Below are 26,588 nucleotides of genomic sequence, written 5' to 3'. Positions count from 1 at the left end.
TAAGTGGCGTCTGAGAGTGTATAACAATGCGATGGTGGCATTCAAAAATAAGAAGCTGGTGTATGTAACTGAAAATTACAGGGATAAGAAATTGTACAGATGGTTGCTGGGACCAGAAGAAACATCTTACTACCAGCCAAGATGCCAGAGGAGACAGAGGGTCTAAACCAACAGGCACCTAAACACGGTGGATACCAGCTCTGGGTCTGACACTGATGATGCAGATGCCCAAGGGCATATGACCCATGACCCCAGTACATCACAGTCTTTTTTAGGCATAACCACCAGATCAGCAACAAGAGGGAGAGATGGAGACCACACACCAGGAGGGGGGGCTAATGGAAAATGGAGGAGGATGTAGTGGTCAATCTCAGCCAACACATCCTAACTGACCAGGAAAGAACTGTTCTTAACAAGGGACTGTTATTTGTCCTGACCACTGTACATAATGACTTTATGACATACTTAGATACTATGAAATTCCAAAGACAGTTGAAATTGGGTGACTTCTTCTAGGGAATGACAGTGGAGTACAAGGGACATCGATTCAAGAATTCCAGTACCTTTGAACCACCCACCACTAACCCCAGCATTCACACCTTCACAAGGATTGTCCAACAGAAAGCAGTGGATTCCAGTGCACCTAAACATAGGAACAATATGACATCCGAGGATTGGGCAGCTACACACACACTGATTGATGATGCTTCAATTGTCATTTGCCCTCCAGACAAAAGCGGTGCCATAGTGGTGCAGGACTATCTTGACTATAAGAAAGAGATTGTGTCACAACTTATGGATACCCTCACATACAAGTCTCTACCCTGTGATCCCACTATCACCTACAAAACTTGCATCAACAGTTTAATCGAACATGCCTTTCAGAAGCAATGAATTGATGTGAACTTGAGGGATTGGCTGATAGTGAAGTACCCGGTCATACCAATTATCTACACCTTGCCTAAAATCCACAAAAGACTGGATTCCCCACTGGGTCATCCAATTGTCTCTGCTAGGGGATCACTACTCCAGCCACTGGTCACCTATGTAGACTTGCTACTACAGCCATTTGTGCTCAACATGCAATCATACCTACGGGATTCCCTGTCTCTCATAGATATACTCTCTCGGGTAAAGGACATCGGGCCTGATGACATTATGGCCAGTATGGTGTCACCATTGGCATCCAGATAATTTCCCAGTGCTTGAACAGATACTCTTAGATGGGCCCACCTCATTCATCGTGGAACTTCTTACTCTGTGCTTGAAATTGAATTACTTTAAATGTGAAAAAGGTTTTTACCTCCAGCTGACCAGTACAGCAATGAGTTCCAACATGGCGCTGGCGTTTGCCAACTTATTTATGGAGCACATTGAAGAAAAGATCTTTAAAGTATATGAACAGACACAGGTCCTACACTACAAAAGGTACATTGACGATATCCTCCTAATCTGGAGAATCACTGATGGACTGGACTAATAACCTGAATGCACTGAATGAGCCGGTGAAATTGAAGGTGTGTGCTAGCTGCCAGCAGGTTGACTTTTTGGACCTCAGGATCTACAAGAAAGGAACTACTCTGGGTACAACACTTAACAAAAAAGAGACTGATAGGAATTCTATCCTCCATGCCTCTAGCTGCCACCCACGGTCCCTTATCAAGGCAATACCAAAGGCGCAGATGCTTCGGGTGGTATGCAATAACACAAACACTGCCATCAGCAACTTGATGAAATGATGCGCAAGTTTGCAGCTAGGGGCTACGACAGGGCCACAATTGTGTCATCCAGACAGGCAGCGACAGATGGAATAGATGGGACTTCACCCACTAGTGGGGTGTCTACCTTAAAACTACCTAGAACTAACTTCATCGGTACTCACTATCTCCCAGTGCTCCCTGAGGGTAGTCGACAGATGGAATAGATGGGACTTCACCCACTAGTGGGGTGTCTACCTTAAAACTACCTAGAACTAACTTTGTTGGTACTCACTATCTCCCAGTGCTCCCTGAGGGTAGTCCCCAGGCCCCTAGATTTAGGGGTAAAGGTGGTGATGAAGTTAGTCATGGGTGGTTTTAAGGTAGACACCCCAATAGTGGGTGAAGTCCCATCTATTCTAGCCCTATGGTAAACATGATCCATCCAGAATTGGATACAGACGGGGCAGGAACCTGAGGGACAGACCCCATTAGGTGCTACAGCACTGACAGTGGAACAGTCTCTACCTGATTAGGTTCATTTAAATGCTTCAGCTGTTCTACCTGCAATTCCATGCTACAGGACAGTCACTTCAGGCACTCCCACAACAATAAAAGGTATGGATTTAAACACCATCTTAGATGCACCACAAAGTTCATCATCTATATGCTGAACTGCATTTGTGGATTATTCTATATTGGCAAAACCTGTGATGATATAAAAAACGTATGGCAAACCACGGAAGTGCCATACGGGCAGCTATTGATAAAGGGAGAGCGACCAGCCAGTTGCCAGGCATTTGATGGAGCAGGGACATACAGTGAAGGACCTCAGATTCATGCTCATCACCCACATACCCCACTAAGGAGGGGCGGGGACAGGCATAAACTCTTACTACAAAAGGAAGCTGAATGGATCTATAAACTTGATACCATTCACTCTAAAGGATTGAATATGGGCAATAATTGGCACTGCTTCATATGAACAGGTTGGCCCCTATATCTGCCTATAAACCATACGCACTAAACCCCCCTCTTGGGTATTTGAACTGTACACGGACTCTGACATTGTCCATTATGATTATAATTTTTATGTTCAACACTAGTATTTATACTCATACAGCTCGTACCGATGGTGGGGTAGGCTTACGGTAGTGTCTTTAACTATGCGCTTAAACATGCACTCTGACATGGGGACTCTCTTCCTCCTTTTGGGGTATATCACACATATCCCCCTTGGGCAGATTCCACTAATCATGTTGATCATAGTAAGGGCCCCCTTAATTGTTTAGATTGGCAAGTTGTATATTACTTTGTATTTATGTGAGCATTTTCATATTGCATTATTATTATTAGACATTATTTGATCACAGTAAGTGCATTAGTACCACAATAAGGGCTCCAGATTATCCATAATTATTATTGCATGCATTTAATCATACAATTCTCTATGTTTTGCTCATTACTATTTGCCACTTGATTCCTTTTGGGATTTAGCGATCCAACACTCCAGTGGGTCTTTAAACAGTTGCTATATAGAATGTATTATATTCTGTGCCTGCAGCCTATTTGTCTCACATATACAGTATATAGTATGTACTTTCCATCCTGTATATACACACAATGATTGTTTTGCGTTTTCGCAATGTGATTATGCATAATGTATTTGGTATAGTTAACTTGTTTCTGTATTTGTATATACTTTGGTGTAACTATGGATGGTTGCCTTCACAACCATTTTGGCGCAATTTGTGTTCACTGGGGGAGGGTCTTAGAGGGTATAAATGTTTTCATGTCACATTTCATTGTTGGTCTGATGAAGGAGGGCTGTCCCTGAAAAGTTGCGATCTTGTTATCTGTTATAACAAAAAGGCATAATATAACATTTAATCCAAAATATTTTCATGAGACATTGTAGTACTTATAGTTAAGACCACGTTCTTTTCTTTATTTTGGTATAACCATTATCATGTTATTACAAAATGTTTTTGTTATATCTGTCACTAAGGGTTTGCATTAATGCCATTTTTGGCATTATTAATAATATTATTCAATAACTGTATTGCACATCTATCTTGGAAAGTTACTTATCTCTTTGTATTGTATTTTTTTTGCATTTACTTAATAGATGTGTAATAGGTTATTATATGTTTTGCTAATAGACACAGATGTTTATTGCTAATTTCTTATGGATATATTTTTGGTTCAGCTATTTTATATTGTTCCTTAGTTGTTTTATTAATGTGCAACATATGGATTTGATACTTTGTGTATTAGGCCATTAGAAAACAACATATCAAGTTCATCAACAAGAATATACAATTTCAGCTGTTATGCAATGATTGTAATTAAGAGCATCCAATAGAATCTTAGTACTGCTTTTAAATATTGGCGGTTTTTTCAATGAGTTAATGTGTAAGATTAAGGCCATTGGCTGAAAGATGTCAGACTACCTTTACTATATTCTGTCAAGCTTTTAATTTGACCATTAAAGTTGGACTTTTAATTTAAGGCGTTGAAGGCTTTCTTTTTGATACATAAATTTCCCTTTTGAACAAGCCATTTGCCTCTGAGTAGTGAAGTGACTGGCTTTTGTTGAATAGCCTTTGAAGTTTCCCCTTACCTGTACAAAAACCGGAGCTCCCCTCAATGATTGGCCGAGCGGTAGTATCCACGTCATAGATGTGTTGGACATGCTGTGCTTGCTGTTCTTGTCGTATGGACGTACCGGATGCAGTTGAAGCTACGCAAAGCCGGTGAAGGTGTGGAGGATCCAGCTCTCTTGTCTTCCTGAGGTGCGGCGGTGGCGGGGCCTATTGGGTCAAGTAAGCGGTGAGAGTATGTTTTACCCCCCCTTCCAGAAATTGTCCGTATTCACTGTAAGTGCCAGCACAAACTGTTTCTTGTCCTCATATGTTCCTTGCATGTTTGGGACTACCGAGCTCAGGCATATCACAATTGAATATTGGGGAAAGTTTGCTCCTGCAACTCTCAAACTGAGCCTTGAATAACCCTGTTTTTTCATAATATATATATATATATATATATATATATATATATATATATATATATATATATATATATATATGCATTGGAGCCCTTTGCAGTCAAGCAGATGAAAACATGAAAAATCATATTTTGCAATAATAATATTTAATGAAGGGTTATACTGTGTATTTACTGTAAATATTTCACATTCAATGTTCTTCACATAGGGGGATATGTTCTAAGTATTTTTAAATACATATTCCTATATGTATCTGCATATATACCTATATATAATCATCTATAAATAAATGTATACATTTATATTTGTGTAAAAATCCATCATATATATATATATATATATATATATATATATATATATATATATAAATATCTCTTTAAGAATACATCGAACATATTCTGAAATGTGCAGAACATTGGATTATGAAATACACAATATTATATTCCAATGTTGCTCTTTTAAATATTTGCGACCATGTTTGCGGATGTTTATGGGTGTTTTTGCAATTTTTTCAGAGAGATAGGAGAATCACAAGAGAGTTTTATCACAAATGGAAGGTTTGGAGAAAGAAAGGGCAGTCAACAGTATCAAAAATTGTAGACAGATCGAAAATCCAGATTGCAATGAATCAAGGAGATAGTATAATGCGCGTGAATGCGATATACATTTATTTCACAGCCTATCTAGAAGTAATGAGGCAAAGGAGAGTGTGGAAACAGGGAGGTAATTAAAGGAGGAGGCTGGATTGAGAGAAGCTTTTTTTTTAAGCAAAGGTTTGGCTACTAGTGCATGTCAACCGCTAAACTAACACCCTTACTCGTGCACACACCGAATATATATACATGTTTATATATAGGTATAGCTATATACAGATATATATACAGGGAGTGCAGAATTATTAGGCAAATGAGTATTTTGACCACATCATCCTCTTTATGCATGTTGTCTTACTCCAAACTGTATAGGCTCGAAAGCCTACTACCAATTAAGCATATTAGGTGATGTGCATCTCTGTAATGAGAAGGGGTGTGGTCTAATGACATCAACACCCTATATCAGGTGTGCATAATTATTAGGTAACTTCCTTTCCTTTGGCAAAATGGGTCAAAAGAAGGACTTGACAGGCTCAGAAAAGTCAAAAATAGTGAGATATCTTGCAGAGGGATGCAGCACTCTTAAAATTGCAAAGCTTCTGAAGCGTGATCATTGAACAATCAAGCGTTTCATTCAAAATAGTCAACAGGGTCGCAAGAAGCGTGTGGAAAAACCAAGGCGCAAAATAACTGCCCATGAACTGAGAAAAGTCAAGCGTGCAGTGCCAAGATGCCACTTGCCACCGGTTTGGCCATATTTCAGAGCTGCAACATCACTGGAGTGCCCAAAAGCACAAGGTGTGCAATACTCAGAGACATGGCCAAGGTAAGAAAGGCTGAAAGACGACCACCACTGAACAAGACACACTAGCTGAAACGTCAAGACTGGGCCAAGAAATATCTCAAGACTGATTTTTCTAAGGTTTTATGGACTGATGAAATGAGAGTGAGGGCCAGATGGATGGGCCCGTGGCTGGATTGGTAAAGGGCAGAGAGCTCCAGTCTGACTCAGACGCCAGCAAGATGGAGGTGGAGTACTGGTTTGGGCTGGTATCATCAAAGATGAGCTTGTGGGGCCTTTTCGGGTTGAGGATGGAGTCAAGCTCAACTCCCAGTCCTACTGCCAGTTTCTGGAAGACACCTTCTTCAAGCAGTGGTACAGGAAGAAGTCTGCATCCTTCAAGAAAAACATGATTTTCATGCAGGACAATGCTCCATCACACGCGTCCAAATACTCCACAGCATAGCTGGCAAGAAAGGGTATAAATGAAGAAAATCTAATGACATGGCCTCCTTGTTCACCTGATCTGAACCCCATTGAGAACCTGTGGTCCATCATCAAATGTGAGATTTACAAGGAGGGAAAACAGTACACCTCTCTGAACAGTGTATGGGAGGCTGTGGTTGCTGCTGCACGCAATGTTGATGGTGAACAGATCAAAACACTGACAGAATCCATGGATGGCAGGCTTTTGAGTGTCCTTGCAAAGAAAGGTGGCTATATTGGTCACTGATTTGTTTTTGTTTTGTTTTTGAATGTCAGAAATGTATATTTGTGAATGTTGAGATGTTATATTGGTTTCACTGGTAAAAATAAATAATTGAAATGGGTATATATTTGTTTTTTGTTAAGTTGCCTAATAATTATGCACAGTAATAGTCACCTGCACACACAGATATCCCCCTAAAATAGCTATAACTAAAAACAAACTAAAAACTACTTCCAAAACTATTCAGCTTTGATATTAATTAGTTTTTTGGGTTCATTGAGAACATGGTTGTTGTTCAATAATAAAATTAATCCTCAAAAATACAACTTGCCTAATAATTCTGCACTCCCTGTATGTTTGTTTTCTTAAAGGGACATTAGTTTGTTTCACCCTCTAAGATGATATTCTAATCTGTTTGACATTAAAAACTGCTTTGCAAGTTTTTGTTCCAAGTAAATCTCAAGTTTCAAGGTCGATTAGCGGTGCATTACCAGACATTTACAAGTGCTCTTGATGTCAAAATCATTCATAGGCAAAATGCATATGACAAGACATTTCTATCAAGCGAAATAAACATCACACTGTTACTCAAAGCAGATAATGAAAAAGGTCTCAAAGCTATATAGGTTTCAAGGTCCAGATACAGTATATGTCAAGCAAATATAAACTTCCAAAGACTAGGATTATTTTACATTTTTTATAAATATATATATATATATATATATATATATATATATATATGTAGTATATATATTTATTACATTATTATATATATATTACTTGTTTGTTTTTTTCAAATTTTGTTTTTTAGCATTATCTTCATTTCATAAATCCTTTAAGTAACCACATGTCCAATTGGAAAAGATAAACAATTTTACAATTAATTAAAAAAAAGTATGTATAAATTATATGTGATATGATTTTCAATTTTGTGCTTACATATTATACAACATTTTTTTTTTACTTAAAATTAATACAGGCATCACATAACTAATCACATGTTTACCTAAACTTATATGGAGACATAGAATATATGCACATTTAATCTTAGGGTAACTTAGGAGAACATACTTGCATTCTTAGCACCTATTATATTATTACTTCTTTCAATTTTTATGCATTACAGTGTTACTATAGCTTAGCACTACTTAGTGTGACCTAGAGATATTGCAACTACAAAACATATGACATTGTATACATTTATAACAATAAATACATTTAGCTTCCTTCTTTATTAAATCCCTACTTAACCCCAACATTTTATTTATCAATAATTACATTTTTATAAATTTTTTATTTTTTGTTACTTTTTTGTAGAAGAGTGCTGTTTTCAATTCTTATTGTTATTCTTAGGAATCTGGATCTATGATTAAAAAGATAGAAACATATTAATTAATACAATTACAGGAAGAGGAATAGATTACAATCTAATTTATTAATCCATACCATCTCCCTTTGTTTCAATATTTTAATTCTGTCTTGGCCCATTAGTTGTTTAGATATATGTTCAAAACCTGGAACCTTAATTGACTTACATCATGATTAATTTCTTAAAAATGCATTGATACCAGTAAATCTAATGTCCCTTTACGTATGGTATATTTATGTTGGGTTATTCAGTCCTTGATTTTTTGGGTAGTTTCCCCAATATAAATTAAACCGCAAAGACATTTGAGGAGATAAATAACATAATATGTCTGACATGTAAATAGTCCATTTATTCTAAATGTTCTACCTGAATGGGGGTGTGATACTGTATCCCCTCTAATTACGTTACTACAATGTGAACAATTATAACATGGGACAGTACCTTTCTTATTTGTTGTTAATTTAATATATTTTTTACTTCCTAAATCTGATTTTACTAGCCTGTCATATAAATTGTTTGGTCTTTTAAATGCCAAAATAGGCATGATCTGGAATTCTTGGATTTCTGGATAGCTATTTCTTAGGATATACCAGTGTTTCTTAACTATTCCTGAAACCTAATGACTATTCATATAATATGTGCTAATAAAAGGAATCCTCTTTTTTATCATTGCTCTTATTCTTAATAAGTAATTGATTTCTGTCCATTTGATTGACCTTTTCCAATTCTGACATTAGCATTTCATTAGTATAACCTCTTTGAATGAACGTTTGGCTCATGAGTCTGTTCTTACTCAAATCCTCATTGCTTACCAATCTCTTCACTCTTATAAATTGAGATTTAGGGAGAGACTTAAAGTGAATGTAAATTTTGATGCTAAAGTGCCTGGTTTTTAAAAATTTGATTAAAAACAGGGGCACTTTAATTCATTAAAATTTACATTTCACTCATGTTGTGAAAAAATACTTACCTTTTAATCTTGATAGCCGCTCCAACTTCCTCTGCCCGTCGCAAAGCCTCTTTCTGGGTCTAAAATGAGGAATCCGGCTTCCTCCAATCACGGCGTTGAATCAGGCACTGATTCCAGCGGGGGGGAAGCTGTGATTGGAGGATGACCGATCCATCATTTCTGACATCAGAAATGGCTTGGGACGACCGGGGGAAGCTGGAGAGGCTGTCAAGTATAAAAAGTAAATCATTTTTCACAACACAAGTGAAATGTAAATTTTGATGAATTAAAGTGCTCCTGTTTTTTTATCGAATTTTTAAAAACCGGGCACTTTAGCATCAAAATTTACATTCACTTTAAGAGTATTTTCTGGATGACAACTGCTATAAGATAAAAGTGTATTTCTATCTTTAGGCTTGGTAAATATATCCGTTTTCAAGGAATTATTTTCCACATAAACTGACATGTCTAAGAAATGAATTAAGTCTAGACTATTTGCAGAGTGAACTCAATATTTTCAGTATTTTATTTAATTCAATAATAAATTGGTTAGGTGCTTCCACATCCCCCAACCATATCATAAATACATCATCAACATAGCGCCACCATGCGCATGCACATTTTTTAAACAATTAATTTGTATATACTTTTTTTTGTTTGTATATTCCCATGTAACTAATATGGGATTAATACTTTTATCCCATTTTAGTTTATCTAGCTTATTTAGGAAATTGGTAGAATCCTTTATATATTAGGAAAATGTGGATACAATGGGTTTCAAAATTCTTTCTAAAAATGAAGTTATATTAGAAAGAACTGAGTCGACACAATTGGGCGTCCAGGAGAATGTCTTAAAACCTTATGAATTTTTGGCAGTTTATATATTACAGGTGTTATGCAATCTTTTTTAATTAAGTAGTCTTTTCATTTTTTATCAATGATATTTTGTTCATATGCTTCATTAATAATATCATTAATTTCCTTTTGAATACCCATTAGTGTCACGCCACGCCACTCTAGCCATTGCTAGTGGTGTGGCGTCTCCTTCCCTGCTGGTTGCCAGGGGCTATGTCGGGTCCGGAGACATGCAGCGCTGACATCATCGCTGCATGCTCCTCTCCGGTCCTGACACTTGGGCAGGAATCCTGCACCTATTTAAATCCCTTCCTCTCGATCTATCACTGTCCATGTATAAGTGTTACTTTGTGTACTCCTGGGAGTGATAGATCATTTTTTCTTATTGCCTTGCTGTGTATGAACCCTGCCTGTCTGACTACTCTGCCTGCTATACCCCTGAATTGCTGGATAAAAACGCTGCTGCTGAACCCTACCTGTCTGACTACTCTACCTGTTTAACCCCTAAATTGCTGGACTGATATATTGCTACTAAATCCTGCCTGTCTGACTACTCTGCTTCTTAACCCTTGTTATTCTGTATTGCCTCTTTGTTGCTGAACCCTGCCTGCCTGACCATTCTAGTGGTGTGCCCTTGGACTGCTTTACCGTTGCCAAACCCTGCTTGCCTGACCATTCTAGTGGTTTGTCCTTGGACTGCTTTACTGTTGCCGAATCCTGCCTGTCTGACCATTCCAGTGATTTGCCTTCCCCTGTTTTGCCGTTGTCACTGGGGACTGTCCTGCCTGTGGTGAGTGCCGCTCTCCTCATCTTACTAACTTTCTCTGCTCTGGGATATTCCCTATCATTCCGGCTTGACACCGGGATAACAAGACTACTGGCCGAGTTCGGTCTAATAGAGGTATATCCCACAAGCTTTACATTATACTTGGGTCATGGAGTCAGATGAGGTGGCACGAGCTGTTCATCTTCAGGGACAGATGCAAAATATGGATTCCAAGCTGGAGGCTATTACCGCTCAACTCTCCTTACTAGTTACATAGACACCTCCAGTCCCTACTCCTAGTACTGTGATTTCTTCCTCTGCTTCTGGAAGTATACCCTGGATACCTTTGCCTGACAAGTATGAAGGTACTATGGATTGCAGGGGTTTTCTTAACCAATGCAGGCTGCTTTTCCGCAATGATCCTCAAATCTTTCAGTCTCACCAGTCAAGGGTCACCTTTATCATTTCCTTGCTGAAAGACAAGTACCTAGCCTTGGTCTCTCCTCTTTTGGAACAGAATGCTCCACTCCTGCATGATGCTGATGATTTTATTTCTGCTTTATCTTCAGTGTTTGGGACTTCTGGCCGTACCTCTTCTGCAGAATATTCTCTCCTGGATCTTTGCCAGGACAATAGAACTGTGGCACAGTTTGCCATCGAGTTTCGCACCTTTTCACTTGAAACCACTTGGGATGGCAGTGCTCTCAAGGCAGCCTTTAGGAGGGGTCTGCATGAACGCATCAAAGATGAACTCACCTATCGTGATATTACTTCTTCTTTGGATGACTTTATAGCGCTTTGTATCAGTCTGGACTCTCTCTTTCAGGAGAGACAAGCTGAGAGAGACTGAACAAGGAGGGTCCTCCCTTCTCCCTGTTCCTCAGGTTCTGTCAGCTTTCTCTACCCCTTCAGCAGCTCCAGTTACCTCAGTGGAGGAACCCATGGATCTCTCCTGCTTTAAACCTTCAGAGTCTGAAAGACAGAGAAGAAGGAGACTGAGACTATGCTTTTATTGTGGATCTAACACCCACCAACTAAAGGACTGTGACATAAGGCTGGGAAAAGCCAATTCTTAGGGGATAACACAGGGGTACCTCTAAGCATGATTTCTATTAAATCCCCTCACTCCTCTTGGATCCTGGTACCTGTTACCCTTACCTTCCTTCAGAATACTGTCCGCACTCAAGCCTTCATTGATTCAGGGGCAGCTGGCTTGCCTCTTTTGCAATAAAGACATTGTCTCAAAATAACTACTCTGGATGGCACCCCACTTGGTTCAGGCTTCATCCATTTTGAGTCAGCACCCCTGACCCTGACCGTGGGTGTCCATCATACCGAACAGCTGCAGTTCGAGGTCATTCATTCCCCAGCACAGCCTGTCATCCTTGGTCTTCCTTGGCTTTTGTTACACAATCTACAGTTCAACTGGGTTGAAGGACAACTGGCCTCCTGGGGCACCTCCTGTTTCCACTCCTGCCTTGCTAAAGTCACTCCTCTGCTCCACATTCTCAAGGCCAGCATCCAGACTCCTTCAAACCTTCCTTCGGTATATTCAGACTTTGCAGGTGTGTTTGAGTAAAAAGCAGCCGACGTGCTGCCACCCCACCGTCCTTATGACTGCAAGATCGACCTCTTTCCCGGAGCCCCACTTCCTAAAGGGAGGACGTATCCACTCTCCAAGGCTGAAACCAAATCCATGGAGGAGTACATCCAAGAGAACCTAGCTAAAGGTGTCATTCACCCTCCCTCCTCTCCTGCTGGGGCAGGCTTCTTTTTCTTCAGTAAGAAGGATGGTGGGCTCAGACCCTGCATCGACTACAGGGCCTTGAACAACATAACCATCAAGAATCGCTATCCTATTCTATTGATCACTGAACGGTATGACTCACTCCAGGACACTCTCTTTTTCACCAAGTTGGACTTACGTAGGGCATACAATCTGATGCATATCTTTCCAGGCCACAAATGGAAGACTGCCTTCAACACAAGATCTGGGCATTACGAATACCTTGTAATGCCCTTTGGGCTGTGTAACACCCCTGCAGTCTTCTAGGCATTTATCAACGATGTCTTCCGTGACCTCCTCATCCGCTCTGTCATTGTCTATCTGGATGACATCCTTGTTTTCTCTTCCACTTAAGTGGAGCATCATAAACATGTGAAACAGGTGCTTCTATGTCTAAGAGACAATTCTTTTGTAGCCAAGCTAGAAAAATATGAGTTTGATCAAGTTCAGATCCAATTCCTTGGTTATGTCATCTCGATGGAGGGTTTTGCCATGGATCCTGCTAAACTCACCGCAGTTCTAGAATGGCCTCAACCTACATCTTTAAAGGAATTACAGAGATTCTTGGGATTCTCCAATTATTACCGCAAGTTTATAAAGAACTTTTCTCAAATGGTAGCTCCTCTCACTGAATTGACAAAACGGAACAAAGACTATAAACATTGGCCTTACAAAACCATAAATGCTTTCTCTTGTCTGAAAAATGCCTACTGTTCAGCTCCTGTGTGCCGCCATCCTGATCCTGACCTACAGTTCACTTTAAAGGTTGATGCCTCCAAGATAGGGGCTGGAGCAGTTTTAACTCAAAGGGATCCTTTGACTTATAAGTCACATCCTGTAGTCTTTTTCTCTAAATGCTTTACTCCTGCTGAGAGGAATTATGATGTGGGTAATCGTGAACTCCTAGCCATTAAGATGGCTTTAAATGAATGGTGTCATTGGTTGGAGGGCACCACCAATCCTATTCAGATTCTCACCGACCACAAGAATCTGACTTACCTAGAGACTGATCATCAACTCAACCCTCGACAGGCCAGGTGGGCCTTTTTCTTTTCTCATTTTAACTTTGTGGTCTCTTATCTTCCTGGGGCCAAAAACAAGAAGGCGGACACCCCTTTCCCGTCATTTGACTCCTCTGAAGCAACTATTGAACACATCATACCCCTTCCTTTGTGGTTGTTCAACTAAATACCACCCTTCTGCAAAGATTGCAACATGCTCAGTCTAGTAAACCTCCTAGAGCCCTTGTGGCCCCGATATCCTCTTTGTACATCTGAACTTACGCACCCCTGTGCTAGCCTGGGCTCATGATAGTAAATTCTCAGGACATCCTAGTTTGACTAGGACTTTCAAGCATCTTTCCCAACATGTATGGTGGCCTACTATTAAATCTGATGCTCAGGATTATGTGAAAGCCTGCACAACTTGTGCTGCCAACAAAACCCCTCGATCCTTGCCTCCTGGCTTGCTCCGACCATTGTCCATTCCCAAAAAACCATGGACACACATAACAATGGATTTCATTGTGGACCTTCCTCCTTCTGGCCACCATAGAGTTATCTGGGTTATGGTGGATTGCTTTTCCAGACAGGCTCATTTCGTACCCCTAACCAAACTGCCTTCTGCCCAAGAACTATCGTCTCTTTTTTCTCTTGCGTGTGGTACGACTTCATGGTATTCCTGTGAATATCCTTTCTGACAGAGGTCCACAGTTCATCTCTACCTTTTGGAGAGCCTTCTGCAAGTGGATCGGAACCACTGTTTCTTTGTCTTCTGGCTACCATCCTCAGACCAATTGACTAACTGAGAGGGTAAACTAGGATCTTGAAGCCTACCTTAGAGCCTTTGTAAATGCTGGCCATACCAACTGGTCTGAATTGTTACCCTTAGCAGAGCTGTCAAGAAACACTCATTGGCACACTTCGATGTTCTCCAATTCAAGCCACAGCAGGGTATCAACCTTGTGTCTTCCCTCTTTCTGCTCAGTCCACTGGGGTTCCTGCTGCAGACCGGCAAGTCACTAGACTCACCACTCATTGGCAACATATTCGCTCTCAGCTACGTTCAGCTGTCTCCAGATATAAGAACTTTGCTGATGGTCATAGAGCTTCTGTACATGCCATCCCAGTGGGTGAACGTGTTTAGAGCTCTACTCGACATATTCGTTTACGTCAACCCTGTCAGAAATTGGGGCCTAGGTTTATCGGCCCTTACTAGGTCCTGAAAGGACTATCTCCTGTTGCCTACAAAGTGGCCTTGCCCAAAACCCTGAGCATACACCCAGTCATTTACATTTCACTACTCAAGCCTTACATCAAAAATAGATATACCCTGCTCAAAGCTCCTCCTCCTCCGCCCCTGGTTTGTGGTGAACCTGAATATGAGGTGGCTAAGATCTTGGTCATGCCGCACCGCTCTAGCCGTTGCTAGGGGCGCAGCGTCTCCTTCCCTGCTCGTTGCCAGGGGCTGTGTCGGGTCCGGAGCTGTGCTGCGCTGATGTCATTGCCACACACTCCTTTCCGGTCCTGATGCCTGGGCGCAAATCCTGCGCCTATTTAAATCCCTTCCTCTCGCTCTATCACTGCCCAAGTATAGGTGTTACTTCGTGTACTCCTGGGAGTGATAGATAATTTTTTCTTATTGCCTTGCTGCTGCTGAACCCTGCCTGTCTGACTACTCTACCTGTTTAACCCCTGTTATTCTGGATTGCCTCTTTGTTGCCGAACCCTTCCTGCCTTACCATTTTAGTGATGTGCCCTTGGTCTGCTTTACCATTGCCAAACCCTGCCTGCCTGACCATTCTAGTGGTTTGTCCTTGAACTGCTTTACTGTTGCCGAATCCTGCCTGTCTGACCATTCCAGAGATTTCCCTTGCCCTATTCTGAGTTGGAGTCAGTGTAACTTTGGATATATTAACCACTAGGTTCTTTACTGTTTCATTCTGCAGCCCCTCTGCAGGTTGATTCGTACATCGCCGGTGTTTCCGGCCACCCCTCCTCCTCCGCTGCGTCTGTCTCCTTGTAAGGAAAAATATGACTGTGACTTGGGTATCGGTGTAGTGGGGCTGCTTCGCGATGAGTCGCTCTGGTTTGTTGAGCGGTCTCTCCCTCGACCATCCTGGCATCTGTCATAATTCCTGAAGTCTCGCGGGTTGAGAGATTCCCATCTGTACACGTGACCATTCAGATAGTGATTGTTGTCACGGTAAAACTTAGTACTTTTTCATTCCTCATTGGTCTTTCTGAACTCCTCTAACATGACTTCAATTTACTCCTTTAATGTGGAAAAGTCAGTTGAGGTAAGTTTGCCTTTAAGATCGATTTCCAACTTGTTGATCTTTTCTTGGTTTGTTGAGATTTCTCTTTGGATTCTTTGAATCATTAGGATCATAATATTGAAGGAGCATTTATTAAGTATTTTCTCAAATGTAGAGCAATACTCTTTGTCCTCCATAAATAATGTCAGTCTTAATGACACTCTGATGCCTCTGGGGATCCTCCTTAATTAGTAGTATTCTGCAAGGGTAGAGGAATGAAGTTCCAAATTGACCTCTTTCTTTTTTTTTCTCTCCCATTGTTTGCTATTGATATCTGTATCAGGAACAGATAGGAAGACCCTTGGGCCCCTTGCCAAGGTAGCGATGGCAGCATCAGAGAAGGTAAAAACATCAGGTTGTATTTCCATTGCTTTTTAATTTTTGAAGTACTTTATATAGGAATTGTGCCTGGCATAGGCGAGTAAGTATGAAATAGGAGAGTTCCAGTACTAAGACCTTTGTAGTTAACAGGGAGAGCGCTGTGACTGTCTCACCAAGACAGTAAGGATACAGAAACAATAAATAGACTGCAGCACTTCTGGATATCAATTCAGTGATTTATTACAAGCTCACAAACATAGACAATGTTTTGGGCAGTGCCCTTTCTCAAGCTAAACAAAAGCCACAAATATATAGGCAGTGAAATCAGAATATTATGTGTTCTGTGTTACTTCATTAAGGTTTAAAGAGACAGTGGTATTCTAGTATACACAAATGTAAACAACAACAGTGTTACTGTTATATACTGTATATATTGTGCAACAAAAAAAATTAAAACAGTGTGATATCTTTTTTTTTTTAAAAATGGCAAGCAATGGATAATGCTCTCAAAGCTCTCACCAATGCCGCTCCCCTCTACCTATCCTCTCTAATACACAAGTATACTCCAGCCCGTCCACTAAGATCCAACAATGACCTGCTCCTTGCATCCGCAACTATCACTTCCTCTCATGCTAGACTGCAGGACTTCTGTCGTGCAGCACCTACCCTCTGGAACACTCTCCCTCGTGCTGTCAGGCTTTGCCCTAATCTTTCTTCCTTTAAATGTTCCCTGAAGACTTTTCTGTTCAGGGAAGCCTACCACCCAACTCAATAATAAATTAATTTCACTTACCTAACATTTCCCTCATCTAACTCTGTATTAACATCTTTCCCAATCTTGCAGTCCTCACCTCCTGTTTCTCAACCTCCTACCCTTCTAGATTGTAAGTTCCCACGGGAATAGGGCCCTCAATCCCTCCTGTATGTGTTTTTAAATTTCGTCCTGTCTCTTACAAGTCTTGTATTGTTTTATTTAAATGAATTGTATCCATGGACAGAGCTGCGGAATATGTTGGCGCTTCATAAATAAAGTACAATAATAATAATAATATTTGTCACTGTTTAATGCAAATGTAATTCAATAAAAACAGCTTTTTTTAACTTCACATTACCATACTACAGACTGGCTGCCAGTAACAAAATGGCGGTGGGCAGTGGAAAGGGTACAAAGAATACCATGGGAACAAAGCAAATTTAATAATAGAAAGGTACTTTTTTTTAAATTGTATGCTCTGTCTGAATCACCATCAGTATATTTTTGGGTTTCACATGCCTTTAAATTCCTTAAAAAGACACATATGTCTATGGTTTAGGAGCACAATGGGTTAATTGCATACCAATTACCATCACTTCACACTATTAAAAAGGAACGATCAACATATAGACCCCCCAGCCTGTGATCTAATGGCAGACCCCCATCATTGAAATTGTAATTTGTTTGTCATTAAAGGGACAGCAAAGTCAAATTTAAACTTTCATGGTTCAGATAGAACATGCAATTTTAAACAACTTTCCAATTTACTTCTGTTATCAAAATTGGTTCATTTTCTTGGCATCCTTTGTTTAAGTGTAAATCTAGGTAGGCTCATAAGAGCTCAGGAGTGTGCACGTGTCTTTGGTACTCTATGGCAGCAGTGTTTTGCAACATTACCTGTAGCTTTGTTATACAATACAATAGTTTTGGTTATATTGGCTTAGACAGGTTGTGACAGGTTAGTAGGTCATATCTATTGTTTGAGCTGTGATACTTAACGCCAGTTCTTGAGAAGCTTTTATAGATAAGATTTCTATTTGAGAATAATGCTTGGACCAATTGTTTAGAGTCACCAAATTCCAAAGAAGTTTTGATTGAGACACCTCTTCAATAAATATGTGTTTTAGTGGAGTTAGTTCATTAAAAGGAAAGTAAAGTCAAAATTAAACTTTCATAATTCAGAAAGAACATTTAATTCCATTTTACTGCTATCAAATTATCTTTGTTCTTTTGGTATTCTTTGTTAAAGAGTTAATAGGAGCTCCGGAGCATGCACCTGTCTTTAGTTCTTTATGGCAGCAGTGATTGCAACTTTGTAGAACAATGCTATAAACATTATTACAAACTCTTTTACTGTAGACCGCTAAAGATACATATATACTTCTGAGCTGTTATGAACCCACCTAGGTTTACTTTTCAACAAACGATACCAAAAGAACAAATCACATTTGATAATATAAGTAAATTGGAAAATTGTTTAAAATTATACACTCTTTCTTGACCATGAACATTTTATTTTGACTTTATTGTCCTTTTAAGCTTGAAAGCCTGCAAATCTCTATACAATGTAAATTAGAAACAGTTTTCTGCAGTCTTTACGAAGCAAAGCAAATATATAATCAAAATTGTGCCTAGTTAATTTTAGATTGGTGTTGATAAGTAATATTTTAGAAGATCATTATCTTTACCTATCATACATCGAGCATTTCCTAAATAGTATCTTGGTTTGGAAGACTGGGGTAGAAACAGCAGGGCAGGCTGTAGGATTGAACATGATTGGTGGTCTGTGGCTGAGCAGACCTTAAACAATCCACATGGAGTTATGTGGTTGATTAATAGGAAAAGGAGCGTGGCCGGACTTTTAGCCGACGGACACTTGGCCGACGGACACTTGGCCGACGGACATTTGGCCGACGGACATTTGGCCGAAACACAAGTGGCTGTCAGATAACAGTCCAGCCACGAGATAGATAGATTTGATAGATAGATAGATAGATAGATACATAGATTAGATAGATAGATCAATAGATGCAATAGATACATTTGATAGATACGATAGATAGATTTGATAGATAAATAGATAGATTTGATAGATAGATAATTTCCCAGACAGAGAATTACAAAACGTGTGGCCTGGGACCCATGGTAAGGTTCCCAGAGGCAGTTGCGGCGCCCGAGGCTCTGATTAGAACAGAGCACTCTGGAACGTATCTGCCCTCGGCCGAAATCGGAACATTCTTTAGCTTTCTGTCTGTCAGCCAAATGTCCGTCGGCCAAATGTCCGTCTGCCAAATGTCCTTCTGCCAAATATCTTTCTGCATTTTGTCAGAGCACCAAAAGGAGAGTTGAGTTTGGAGCAGATAAAAAGAACTTCTCGTCCAGGACTACTCAGCATTGAAGCTTTGAACTATTGATGCAAGGACTGATGTCTGATAAGTTGTTATATTTCTATTGGTAGGACATTAACTCTTGCTATTTAATTAGATAACAAGGGGTAGAGTTATCAAATGTCAGGAAGACATGATCCGCTGGGGATGATTGCAGTTCACCACCACAGAGGTGGCGGACGAGTTAAGAAGCAGCGGTCTTACGACTGCTGCTTCTTAACTTAAGTTTCCAGCGAGCCTGAAGGCTTGCACGGAAACAGCAGCATATGCTGCATGATACATCTACCCCCAAGGTTTTACAGTAGAGTGAATCTTGAAATATTAATCCAGTTTTTTACTTAGCTAAGTGCTTTCACTTTACTGAGCTACAAATGTAAATTATAACCATCACTAATGGGAGCTTGATTTTTTTGAAGACAGATAAGTTCATTTGCAGTGTTAATCATCTGAGGAATTATTTAACATTTTAGTTAGACACAATAAACAGCGACTGTAAAGCAAGTCAAAGGTCCTAAAATAAGACACAGAACAGACACAGAACCATGGTAATATGTTGCACTATTAGCTAGACTTGTTATTCAGGCATGGCAGGGTGGATTGTACAAGATCAAACAGGTTTTGTAATTTATTTTTACTTCATTTCTGTTCTGTGAACCAGGAACTATACCAGAAAATAGTTGGCTACTCTAAAGAAATGTGTCATGGGTGTGGTACAATTACAGATTAGTTTTCACAAGAAACAGTAGTCCAAACAAAGTTTGTCGGGATCCTTCAAAGATAATTATTATCTTTTCATGTGGTTTAAATATTCTAAACAAGTATATGATTTGGTATAATATTACAATAATAATAAGGTCAAGTTTTTTTATTTATATACAAAAAACACCCTGCTGGCTCTTAATGTAACGTTGCTTGCCACCTTTGAATGAAATAATCAACTCAAGTTTCCTTTCCTATTAACAAGTCTCCTTTCTACGAACTGTAATTCTGTACAATTCGTTACATATTTAATTTTATATAATTTTGCATCCTGTACATTGCCTTTTCAAGTAGCTCTTAATATCACTTCTAGTGTTCTTTTTTCCTTTCTTTGATTGCAATCAGTTTTATAAAAGACACAGCATTTAAGTATCTTTTAACTAAAGTATAGATTTTAAGCAATACACCTTTGTTAGAAATGTAATCTTTTTAAGCCATTAAAAATCTTCTGCTCCAACTCCCCACATTGTACAATATCTATATAGCAAAGATGGTACGCTAATGGCAGTGTGGGACTTGATAAGCAGTATGCAGTTTGCAGTATGATATTACAAGTTCATGGTAAATGAGATTTACCAGAGAAGGTTTAGGGGTCAATTTATCAACCCCTTCAGCAGGTTTCGCCTGCCAACGACTGCAGGTTCTCACAAGAGGATCTGCACTCCGTATTTAACAAGCAACGGTTATCAGAAATAAAAAAGCAGCATAGATGCACAATCTAAAAGCATCCGGACTGGGCGTCTCCAGTTCAAATAAAAACTGAAACGTCAGCTCAAAAGCTCAGATAGCTATAAAGGTAACTTATGAAGCAAATACATGCTATAAGGCACAAGTGAAATCTTTATAGGCTATTATGCCAGCCAAATGGATGCAGTCCAGTATCTGCTTATACAATGTTGATTGTTGTAGTCGTGCAGGGTTAAAATTAATAGCAAGGTGTGTGATGCATGCAACTGTGTTGTTATTGCTGCAGTCAAATGATATAGTTATGCAAGGTTTCAGATACAAAGGGGTAAATTTATTAATGTGCGAGCGAACATGATACGATGTAGCATATGATGTCCGCTGCACATTGATAAATGCCGACAACATACGCTGCCGGCATTAATCATTGCACCAGTATTTCTTGTGAGCTGCTGGTGCAATGCCACCCCCTGCAGATTCGCGGCCAATCGGCCGCTAGCAGGGATGTCAATCAACTTGATTGTATTCAATCGGGTTGATTTCTGTCCGCGGCCTCATAGCAGGCGGACAAGTTATGGAGCAGCGGTCTTTAGAAACAAGGGGCATCAAGCTCCATACAGAGCTTGATAAATTGGCCCCAAAGCGTTAAGCAGCTGTGCTTTTGTAACAACTGTATTGTTGGCAAGATATAATATATTTATAGATATATATTTCATTAAATCAAATCATATAAATACATATATAATTTCTCCTAAGAACACAAGAAAAGTAATGCTAACGCACCTTCAGCTTTAGCATAGTTGATCAAGAACTGTTTTGGTTAGCGTGTGATTAATAAATTGAAAAGGCTAGAAAAGGCTTCCTTTAGCGTGCCCCATAGAAGTCTATAGGGAGAGGGGGTTAGCACGGTCACAATATCCAAAGTCCTGAAATTAGAGTGTCTGAGTCTTTTTGCTCACACATTAACTTTCAACTTTTAATACCATCACTAACCTGAGAGTGCTAATTTTTTTACCTTGAGCATAGTTCACCCTTATGAGCTATAAAAATGTACCATTCCACATGTATAAATTCCACTTGGAATCTAGCCTTATGCATTTTCTGATTAGCTGATGGCTGTCACACGATACAGGAGGAGGGGAAATTAAATTAACTTTGACATTTTCCAGAAAATATTTTACTGCTCATTTCAAATTCAAAGTAAATGAAATTGCATTGTATATCTGTCAATTAATCAATTCTATTGTATTTACTAGTCCTTTAAAGCTCCATTCACCCCTATTTGAGAGACTTCATACAGGGAAAACGGCACACTTCTGCGTATAGGAACATATATATATGTAAGTGAGTCGACTACCAGCTATTCTGAATCTCTAGGAAAAGCTACTTCAGCACACCGACATCTACAAATTATGTGATTTCATATTTCATTTTTATTATTTCATTGTCACTTACAGTACTGGCATTATTAAAACTATCACCTAGATTACGAGTTTTGCGATAGGAGGGGTGCGGTGCTTACGAGCAGTTTAAGCTCACCGCTCACTTACAGACAACGCTGGTATTACCGGTTTTTAGAAACATGGCGTTAACCACAAAAAAGTGAGCGAAGAGCAAAATTTAGCTCCACATCTCACCTCAATACCAGCGCTGCTTAGGGTAGCGGTGAGCTGGCTAAACGTGCTTGTGTACGATTTCCCCATAGGAATCAATGGGGGAGAGCCGGATGAAAAAAAAACTAACACCTGCAATAAAGCAGCATAAAAGTCCTAACACAGCCCCATTGATTCCCAGGGAAATAAAAGTTATGTCTACACCTAACACCCTAACATAAAAACAGAGTCTAAACACCCCTAATCTTACACTTATTAACCCCTAATCTGCCACCCCGACATCGCTGACACCTACATTATATTATTAACCCCTAATCTGCCGCTCCGGACACCGCCGCCACCTACATTATAGTTATGAACCCCTAATCTGCTGCCCCCAACATCGCCAAACCCTACATTATATTTATTAACCCATAATCTGCCGCCCTCAACGTCGCCTCCACTATAATAAACATATTAACCCCTAAACCTAAGTCTAACCCTAACACCCCCTAATTTAAATATAATTTAAATAAATATAAATAAAATTACTACAATTACCTAAATAATTCCTATTTAAAACTAAATACTTACCTATAAAATAAACCCTAAGCTAGCTACAATATAACTAATAGTTACATTGTAGCTATCTAAGGGTTTATTTTTATTTTACAGGCAACTTTGTATTTATTTTAACTAGGTACAAGAGTTATTAAATAGTTATTAACTATTTAATAACTACCTAGTTAAAATAAAGACAAATTTACCTGTAAAATAAAACCTAACCTAAGCTACAATTACACATAACACTACACTATAATTAAATTAATTAACTAAATACAATTAATTAAAATTTAAAAAAATTATCTAAAGTACGAAAAACCACCCCACTAAATTACAGAAAATAGTAAAATAATTACAAGAATTTTAAACTAATTACACCTACTCTAATCCCCCTAACAAAATAAAAAAGCCCCTCAAAATAAAAAAGCCCTACCCTACACTACAGCTCTTTTACCTGTAAAAAAAATACAATTCCCCCCAACATTAAAACCCACCACCCACACAACCAATCCTACTCTAAAACCCACCCAATCCCCCCTTAAAAAAACCTAACACTAACCCCTTGAAGATCACCCTACCATGAGACGTCTTCACCCAACCTGGCAGAAGTGGTCCTCCAGACGGGTAGAAGTCTTCATCCAAGCCGGACAGAAGAGGTCCTCCAGACGGGCAGAAGTCTTCATCCAGACGGCATCTTCTATCTTCATCCATCCGGCGCGGAGCGGGTCCATCTTCAAGACATCCGACGCAGAGCATCCTCTTCATCCGACGGCCGACGACTGAATGAAGGTTCCTTTAAGTGACGTCATCCAAGATGACATCCCTTCAATTACGATTGGCTGATAGAATTCTATAAGCCAATCGGAATTAAGGTAGAACAGCCAATAGAATGCAAGCTCAATCCTATTGGCTGATTGGATCAGCCAATAGGATTGAACTTCAATCCTATTGGCTGATTGCATCAGCCAATAGGATTTTTCCTACCTTAATTTTCGATTGGCTGATAGAATTCTATCAGCCAATCGGAATTGAAGGGACGCCATATTGGATGATGTCACTTAAAGGAACCTTCATTCAGTCGTTGGCCGTCAGATGAAGAGGATGCTCCGCGTCAGATGTCTTGAAGATGGACCCGCTCCGCGCCGGATGGATGAAGATAGAAGATGCCGCCTGGATGAAGACTTCTGCCCGTCTGGAGGACCTCTTCTGCCCGGCTTGGATGAAGACTTCTGCCCGTCTGGAGGACCACTTCTGCCCGGTTGGGTGAAGACTTCTCACGGTAGGGTGATCTTCAAGGGGTTAGTTTTAGTTTTTTTTTTTTTTTTTTTTTTTTTTTTCAAAAGAGCTTTATTCAAGTATAATAAACATACAAAATAAAAAGCGGTCTCATACAATAAAGATTATGAATGTACAAAGCAAAATAACCTGAACAACAGGTCGCATTCAATGAAATAACAATTTGAATCCGTGCAGTAAAAGTAAGTTTGTATTTAGCCAATGGTGTCTCACTTGAACCCTGGCTGTAACAGCAAGTCCACAACCATATTTTGTTTTCATTCTCTGTTAGATACCCCTTCGGGTTGCACATAATGTCACTCCTGAGAATGGCGTGTAGTGTAAGTCCATAGCATTTCCTATGCAGTCCAGGGTCAAGAAAATTGAGTTCCCATTACATTATACCTTAAAAAATTTGGAAGAACTTCGAGACTACAAAAGAGTTTACAAATTTTAACATATTTTCCACCGTGAGGGCCATTATGCATTTCCTGTTCTGGTCATCAACAACTTAACTTCTAATACATATATATTACCCATTATGCTCTATCTGTCACGCTTTCAATAAAGATCAATTGCCTACCACCTCTGGACCATGTATATACTGCTCCCATAGAAATAACATATCATGGTACATAGTCAAATTTCCTGTTTTAAGATAATGTAATCTTTCTAATGTTAAGGTGTGCTGTACTAAATCACACCAATCGCTAAGTGTAGGTGCGTGTACTTTCTTCCAGGCTCTGGCTATTAGCCTTTTTGCTGTATTTATTAGTATTTGATACAGGTTTTTCCTAATCTTACAAGGGATCTCCATGTTGGCATTAAACAAGACACCCTCCGGTGACAATGTCCGATCAATACCAATCGTTTTGCAAATCTGGTTATGTATTTGTATCCAAAATGTGTGTATTACTCTGCATTCCCACCATATGTGATACATGGTACCTTCCTGCCCACAACCCCTCCAGCATTTGCCACTAGCATTTTTAAACATGTGTTTTAGCTTGCCTGGTGTTAGGTACCACCTGGTGAGAATTTTAGTATTAGTTTCAAGCGCTGTTGATGAGTGTGCTGATTTGGCTGTCGTCTGAAACCATGTATCCCACTGTTTACCAGAAAACTGTCTACCCATTTCAGCCTCCCATTTAGATATGTAGTTCGGTTTGTTCGGAAGACTTGATTTAAGAACCATCCTATACATTGTGGAAATCACCCCCTTAGGGTGGTGCTGTGATGTGCATAAAGTTTCAAAAACCGTGAGCGGTCTGAGCAAATCTTGCTTGTTTTGGTGCATAGCTAGGAAATGGCGAATCTGATGGTATCTCAACCAGGATTGGAAAAAAGTGTGGCCTTGTGTTAGTAGGGTTTCTCTCTGTGCTATTCTTCCTTTCTCTGTTAACAGATATACAGGGATATGATCCACTAGATTAGACGTTTGATCTATTTTTAATTTCCTCCCTGACCAGTCTCGTAGGAATTCCTCATTTGGGTCAAGAATTGTTAGAGGGGAATAAGTGGATGTTATGTGTTTGTGTTTGTTGCGTAACTTTAACCAGTCGGACCAGGTTTCTTTGATAATTGGGTAAGCTTCTATTTTTTCTATAGATGGTTTTTGAGGAGCCCAGCACATCCCACCAATATGCGGGGTTCCTAGCAGTTGGGATTCTAGATGGACACTTCTCTTATAAGAGTTGTCCCCTTGCCTGCACCATTCTACTACTTTATTTGCGGCAATTGCCAATTTATAAAAGTGCAGATTAGGGACCCCCAGCCCCCCATCTTCCCTGTGTCTATAGAGCGTGGTCTTAGCTAGGCGCGGGGGCTTCCTATCCCAAATATATGTGTCTATAATCGCTTGTAGCTTATTGATGTCTGTTGACACTCCCGATATGGGCAGTGCTTGCATGACATACAGTGCTTTTGGTAATAGTGTCATTTTGGCAGCGGCAATTCTCCCCAGCCAAGAAATATGTTTTTTCGGTAGCCAAGAGGATACCAAATGTTCAAATTCCCCTAGCAATCGGCCGTAATTTAGTTTCCGTAGGGAGATAGGGTCCTGCGTCAAAAATATCCCTAAATATTTTAATGCTTGTCTCTGAATTTTATAGGGGAACATATGTTTAATTTCTAATATTTCTGAGTCTGCTAGGTTTATCGGGTATAGTTCTGATTTGTTAATATTTATCAAGAAATTTGATACTGCTCCAAATGTCTCCAGTTCACTTTGGATGTGTGGAAGAGAGAGCAATGGTTCAGCTATTGTCAGGAGAATATCGTCAGCGAACATTGCTAACTTATAACATTGGTCTTGTATGGTAATACCCTTTATTTCCGAGTGTGCACGCAATTTTGTGGCCAATGGTTCTAATGATAGTATAAAAAGAATGGGGGAGAGCGGGCAACCTTGCCTCGTCCCATTCC

This window comes from Bombina bombina, chromosome 2 (assembly GCF_027579735.1).
Source record: "Bombina bombina isolate aBomBom1 chromosome 2, aBomBom1.pri, whole genome shotgun sequence".
NCBI classification, from domain to species: Eukaryota; Metazoa; Chordata; class Amphibia; order Anura; family Bombinatoridae; genus Bombina; species Bombina bombina.
This window is presented reverse-complemented; position numbering follows the sequence as displayed.